The sequence below is a fragment of the Etheostoma spectabile genome, chromosome 15 (genome assembly GCF_008692095.1).
Source record: "Etheostoma spectabile isolate EspeVRDwgs_2016 chromosome 15, UIUC_Espe_1.0, whole genome shotgun sequence".
Taxonomy (NCBI): domain Eukaryota; kingdom Metazoa; phylum Chordata; class Actinopteri; order Perciformes; family Percidae; genus Etheostoma; species Etheostoma spectabile.
In genome coordinates, this window is record NC_045747.1 from 31,498,480 (window position 1) to 31,505,372 (window position 6,893).

Consider the following 6,893-nt stretch of genomic DNA (forward strand, 5'->3'; position numbering starts at 1 on the left):
CCACGCAGGAGTAGGTGGTGCCCAGGTCGATGCCGATCGCTACGCCTTTCACTGCAGACATCTCGCTGTTTTAAATAGGTTTCCTAAAGGTGCAGAGAGTCAAATTAGATGGGAAGGTTTTAAAAGTAAATACCTGAAGCAACTGTTACCACATGATGGATTAATCAAGGAAATCTTGCCAATTATAAATGATCTTTTTAATATTTTACTTCAGTTTGTTGTTTTTATGGTCAGGTGTGTCTGTGTGTCTCTCTGTCTGTGTGTGATTGTGTCTCTCTGTCTGTGTGTGTGTGTCTCTCTGTCTGTGTGTGTGTGTGTGTGTTGTCCTCAGTCCTCTGTTTGTGTGTTGTGTGTGTGTGTGTGTTGGGGTGGTGCCCTGTCTCTGTGTGTGGTGTGTGTGTCCATTCTCTGTGTGGTGTTTGTGTGTGTTGTGTGCGTGCTTCTCGTCCTCTGTGTGTGTGGTGTTTTTGTGTGTGTGGTGTGTGGTGTTGTCTCAGTCTCTGTGTGGTGTTTGTGTGTGTCTGGGTGTGTGTGTTTGCTTGCCTCTGTGTGTGTGTTTGTGTGTTTGTGTGTGTGGTGTCCTCAGTCTCTGTGTGTGTGTGTGTGCCTGCCTCTGTGTGTGCCTGCCTCTGTGTGTGCGTGCCTCTGTGTGTGCGTGCCTCTGTGTGTGCCATTAAAAACAAAATGTACCGCTACGAAGATGAATCAGTTAATCCAGTTGTCAACAATTAGATTAATCGCCAACTATTCTGAGAGTTTATTAAATCGGTCTGAGTCATTTTAATTACAAAAACAAATAATTGATGACTTTATAATTCTGATTTAAGCTTCTTAAATGTGAATGTTTTCTAGATTATTCTCTCTTCTGTGGCAGTAAACTTCAGCATTAAAAAAAGGCAATGCAACATAAAAATCTAACTACCTTAATTTGACAGATATCAGGTATTTAGTTAAAACAGCAACTTCAGGTCTAAGCACATAATTTGCACAAAAATCTGCACAATTACAACTAGTCAAAACACAGCTTAAATATAAACTCCATAGCATTGTTTATAAGTCAGATCCTAAAATTGACAGTTTTTCTAATGGAGTTTGGTGGAACCTAACATCAGCTGTAGTCCTTAAATTCCTAGAATATTTCTAGAATAACTTATTTAGGAAGTTTTACTAGCACCAAATCAACACATAATGTAACATGTAGCTGTTATTTGATTTAAAATCTACATCACTGTTCATTAATATCCATCCATCCATCTTCCTCCACTAATCCGGTTCATTGACAGCAGCCTAAAATTGACAGTTTTTCTAATGGAGTTTGGTGTAACGTAACGTCAGCTGTATATTATTAATATTCAATCAATATGAAGTCATCGACGATTATTTCTAGAATCATTCATTAAGGACGTTTTAGTAGCACCAAATCAAGTAAAATGTATAAAGTACTACGTAGCTGTTGTAATGGCAAAATTACATTTAACCAATGATTTTCATATTAATTATTCATAATATAGGGATCTAAATGAGTCGGAGCAGGAGAGAAGGGCAACATTTTCGGTTTTGCTCTCTCCTGTTCCTTGGAACTTGTTAGGTAGGGATCTAATGTTTGGCATGAGTTTTCTCAAACCTCCTACGGGTCTCAAGGTTGTGAATTAGAATCACAGCCAGCCTGACTCATGGTTTTTCACACACACACACACCATCTCAGCTGATTTTTTCAGTGGTGAATCTCTCTGGTCTCGGCTGCAAGCCTGCTGCATGAGGCCAGAGATGGGATTAACCCCTTGCTGACTTCATGTCAAACTAAACCTACATCACACTTATTTTGTCTTATCAGGAAGATGACACTGTTTGTTGAAGATTTTTTTTTGTTTTTCAAGAAAGATACAGATAGCTTGAGTGTGCTTACATATACGGGCATGAATAAGATGTGCAGTAGAATAACCTGATAGAAGAGAATGTTTTCAGAATCCAGCACTCATAAGCTCATATCTCTCTTTGTCCAAATCTCACACAGATCAGTGGAGAAACTTGGGACCCCTGTGTCCTAGACTGTGACCACTGACTGACCGAACTGAAAGTTTATCCAAACTCCTGTCACACGATGTGACCGCTCACGCGCAGTGTGTTCCAGCAGAAAGAAGCTGCCCACACAACACACACACACATTTTGAATAATGTTGTGACCGTCTCTCCCCAGATATCCTCCTTTGCTGTCCCAAGTGCCGAATCACCCTGTGGGCAGCGCATAAGTATGACGGGTCTCAAAAATTGTCAGCCTGTCTTCATCACACTCCTCGCTCAGATTTCAGGCCCAAAAAACCTCAGTACCCACTGAAACAAGAGCATTAACGGAATCAGGCCGGTTTTTTTTAACTCTCTTTTGAAAGCGTGTGTTATGGTTCCGTGTCCTGATTCACCCCGTTCGCCCACTCTATTTCCCTGTCAAGAAAATTCGTGATAAGGGAAACCGGTCGACTGGCGTTTTGTTCGGACCTTAAAGCATAAATGCAGCGTCCAGCACGTGCTCCCACTGTGTGCCAAACCGTACACTATTCAGAATTCCAGGGGGCACAATATTTTTCTGTTGTTCATTTTGTCTAACGCTTTTTTTCAGTTGTCCAGTGAACAAAGACAGCCTTTCTGGGTTGCCTTCTTATGTGATGGTAAGGCCTACACATTCACACGTTTAGGATAAGGATTTTTTATTGACAGCCCAACTGTCTACAACAAAGCACTGAGAGAGAGCCTTGAAAGATTAACTATTTCACTATTGCACTGTTGTGCCACCTGGCAGCAGAAGGGCACAGAGCTAGTTTAGCCAAACTGCAATTTGTGAAAAAAGAAGTGCATTTTTTTTTGGGTCATGACATTTCAGCGTCAGGGAAAACATTGTCCTCATCTCGAATTGAGAAATAGTTTTTCTCCCAAAACTTGAAACAAAGAAACTAATTATGTCATTTCTAGGGATGTGTTCCTATTGTTGTGTTTTTTCATCCCAAATTATGCTCAGTTCAGCCTTCAGCTGACATAATACATGGTAACAACTTGTCTTCAGATGACCAAGGGGGACTAGGCGTTTGTAAATCTTAAAAAAGCTTTTCAAGCCCTCCAACCTTGGTTTGCCAAACCCCTAAACTCCATTCACTCAACAGTGGTGAACATTTGGCTGCATGACGTTTGTTCTCTTGCCCTCACGGTACAGGTCAGCCTGTGGCCTATTTTAGCTCCATTAACATTGTTAGTGCACAATGTAGTTTCTCTGATCCTATTGGAGCAACGACCTTCACTTTATCTGCAGCACATATTCTATGGTATCACACATGTCTGCTTATGTGCCTAATGTCACTGTTAAACCTTTATACAGTGCTTAACCCTGCTTCTTATGCCTGTCCAGGAAAGGGAAAGCCGCATGACTGTTTGGCTGAGTTGCACACACCTGTGCTCCGCGCCCAGATCTGACTGACACACCCGGTGCCAAACTCGAGCTGGTTTTGTATGTGGATGGGTCAGCCTCACGCTGCCCTGACCCGGACAGGACAGGCGGGGCTGGACTCATGCTCTAACTGAGCATGTAAAACTGGCTGAAGTTCGTCTGTTACAACCACACAGACTCCAGGTACGCCTTTTGGGGTTGTACATGATTTTGGGGCATTGTGGAACACGATAATTCCTAAAGTCTTATGGAGGCCCATTTTGCATCCCATTGATCATTGTCTTATTTCCATTTTAGCTAGGCTAATACAAATGTTCTGCACACCACAGTGCAGGCTGACTGATTTTTCACTTGCAGATCTAGCTGCAGAATACAGTGGAAAGGCCAGATGCACTTTAAAGAGATGTTCGGGCCGGGGCCGGACCAACACCTTGCCTTCCACACCATTTGTTCACGCATTTTGCAAAGTTGACACATGGCCCATGGGACCATGTGTCAAAGGGGCGAGTGCTAGTATTGTTAAAGAAAACATGGTACACAAAGGCCTTCACATCATTTGCGAAAAGGAAAATTTTGTAAAGCAGGCATTGAACATATCATGATGAAATTTGTAGATCTCCACACCGTCACAGGTGAAAAAGTTTTGTTTGATGATGGTTGGTCAAAATGGGTGGGGTTTTCCCGCTTCAAAACAACTGCTTCAGTGTTAGCAAAAGCTCTAAATAACAGAAATTTTATATTATATATTAATAATATCAAGTGGTTATCAAGTGATAACGGCACTTAGAACAAAACTATGTACATGTGAATAAGGGTAAGAACGCGCAGTACCTCAGTCCTTTTGAAATTCTCTTCGCACAGACCACCCAGTGTGGGGGTTAGAAGCTTCTAGAGCACCCTTCCCTCATCACGCTCTGTGCGAGCATGATATTTTAGAGTAGTGTGTACACTGTCTTCTGCTCTCCTGCCTAAAATCCAGGTGTCTGCTGCCCTGCCCCACCCAGCTGAGGGCCGCTCCACACGCTGCAGCCAGAGATTTCGTGTCGAAACAAAACTACAGGAGGATGAACTGGCAATCCAACGCTGGCAAGGTCCCTTCCAGGTTCTTCGGGTCACCCACACAGTGGTTGCTGAGAGGGCTCTGGATCCACGCACCACACTGCAAGAGGTTCCAGGACCAGGACAAGCCAGTCCCGCCAGACACCCGGAAGTCCGTGGCCTGACAGACTAAGTTCTGTGCCACCAACGCTGCAACACAACTCACCAAACGAGGCAGTGGTAAAGACTGACTCCGACGGTGTGTCATGTGCTGGTGGACGAACCTCTGACACCAAAGAATCCTGGCACCAGAAGCAAGACCGCCGATCTACACCTGGTACTGCATCGACCAGCCACCCACACACACACAGCACACCCTGAAGGGCGCAGCCCTCGCTGTGACGATGGAAGAACACAGGAAGAGACAGACATGGTGTATGACACAGATGTATTCTTGTTCTCTGTTTTCTGTCTGTGTTTGTGGGGGGGCACCATTTTTGTTGTTAGACAGATATGATAGAGATAAATCTGACATCATTTATTCTAACACCACTTCTTCTCCCATTAAATGTTACTACAGATGCACGGTACACACGCACACTCAGTTTTCAGTCATCAAATAAAGGGTAAAAGAGTAGCGCGCTCTCACCTTTCTCTAGACCGTATTGGAAACCGGTACGAGAAATATAACAAAACAACAACCTTAAGACAACAACTATGGTCTAGTCTAATCCTCAACTACCTTTCTGTTGCAACCATGCGATTACTTTCAGTCCAAAATGACAAAAATCACTCAAATTACATTGTGCAAAATAAATGAGTTCTTTCTTTCTTCTGACAAAGAATGCTTCATATCCACATATGACTAGGTTCAATCAGCAATTTACACGCGATGTAAGGATGATTAATGTTGATTAATGATTAATTGTTTCCCCACTCACAGAAACGGGCTTCACCCATAAAACCACTCGTGCTAAACCTAATTAACTATTTGTACATTGACTGCATTTTACTTTAAGAGCTTAATGTAAAATGATGAGTTACAGTAGCAAATTTGTTTCAGGAATTCTTCCGTGGTAGGGTTTAGTTAATAACGCACATGATATTGATAAGATACATGAAAGTTTGGAAAATCTGACCGCCGTCATGTTTGCGGGGTTCAGCGATTTTCCTAAAGCCTTGTGAGCTATGCGTAACATGTTACTTTAGCACCAGATGGGTCTAGATTTACTGTTAGCAGCTCAGGGGGGGGCCACTGCCATGTATTAGGTGATCAATGCTGCGCATTAATCCCAGACATTGAAGGTAACCTCACTGACACCGTCCATCAGCTAAACCACCTCGCCACTAGTCTTAGGGCTCAAGATGTCCCTCACACTTATTCAGGGGGCGATTGGGGCGCTTGGATATTTGGGGAGGGGTGGAAGGCTTGGATGGGGAATATTGTGATTCCAGTAATCTCTGTGATCTGTTTCTGTTTTGAAGTATTTGTTGTATTATCCCATTAATATGAATGATTATTTTCTTTGTTTTCTCTTAAAAAGGTTCAGTATCAAGCCTTACAACTCAAAGATGATGGTCCTGAATTGTTCCATTTGCCCTCTTACCATGAGGACGGTTGCAACTCGGACTCAGCTTCCAAATTTGAGTAGTTCCTGATTCATAAATTCCATTTTACTTCTCATCTTTCTTTTAGACTAAGATGTAGTGGTAGCTTAAACTAAGAGGTTTAAATTCATCACAAAAACATTTTTTTTGTCTTTTCAGTAATTTTCAATTGTGTTGTGATTAGTATGTAATCAAAAGGGGGGAATGTAATGGCAAAATTACATTTAACCAATGATTTTCATATTAATTATTCATAATAATATCTTCAATGCCTCTCAGATATTTGGTTCCTGTATCTGTCCTCAGTGTATCTCTTGTAGGAGACAACTGGATATGTTATGACTTTGCATTTTCCCACCAAGGATAGATGACGTGGAGCCTGACAGAAACATTGCCTAGAACGTGTGTTTTCATAGCAGGTCCCAGGTCGAGACCAGAGCCTATCCAGAGACAAGATGTCCTTTTTTAGCTAAGAATGACCGGTCAGACACTTGGACCACGAGGGACAGATTCAGAAATACGTAAGAGCTCCAACTGTCTGCCTGAGGTCCACTGATTGTTATGTTTGAGATTAACTGGTTTCCAAACAAGGGTTGGTTTTCCTCTGGGGGCACTGCATATAAAGAAGTGTATTACTGATTGTATTTACCAGAATGGTATGTCACCTTGTTACTCTGTTGCATTGTGATGACTGCCATTCTCGTCATTTTGTTTGATTGTTCTCTCGAGAAAATAATTAAACTCTTTCACCAATCTCCAATACTTTAATCCAGTCTACAGCCTGTCTTTATTTTTGTTTCAACAAGGTCGCTTG

At 42.3% G+C, this 6,893-nt stretch overlaps 1 protein-coding gene across 1 annotated transcript in view; it reads right to left on the reverse strand.

Moving 5' to 3' along the window:
• The window catches only part of LOC116702275 (serine/threonine-protein kinase TAO2-like), a 47,718-nt gene extending 45,821 nt beyond the window's left edge, over window positions 1–1,897 (reverse strand). The window contains exon 1 of the mRNA XM_032536429.1: window positions 1,886–1,897. The gene's annotated coding sequence lies outside the window, so the exon portion shown is untranslated. The remainder of the gene's footprint in view (window positions 1–1,885) is intronic.
• Between the last annotated feature and the right edge of the window lie 4,996 nt (window positions 1,898–6,893).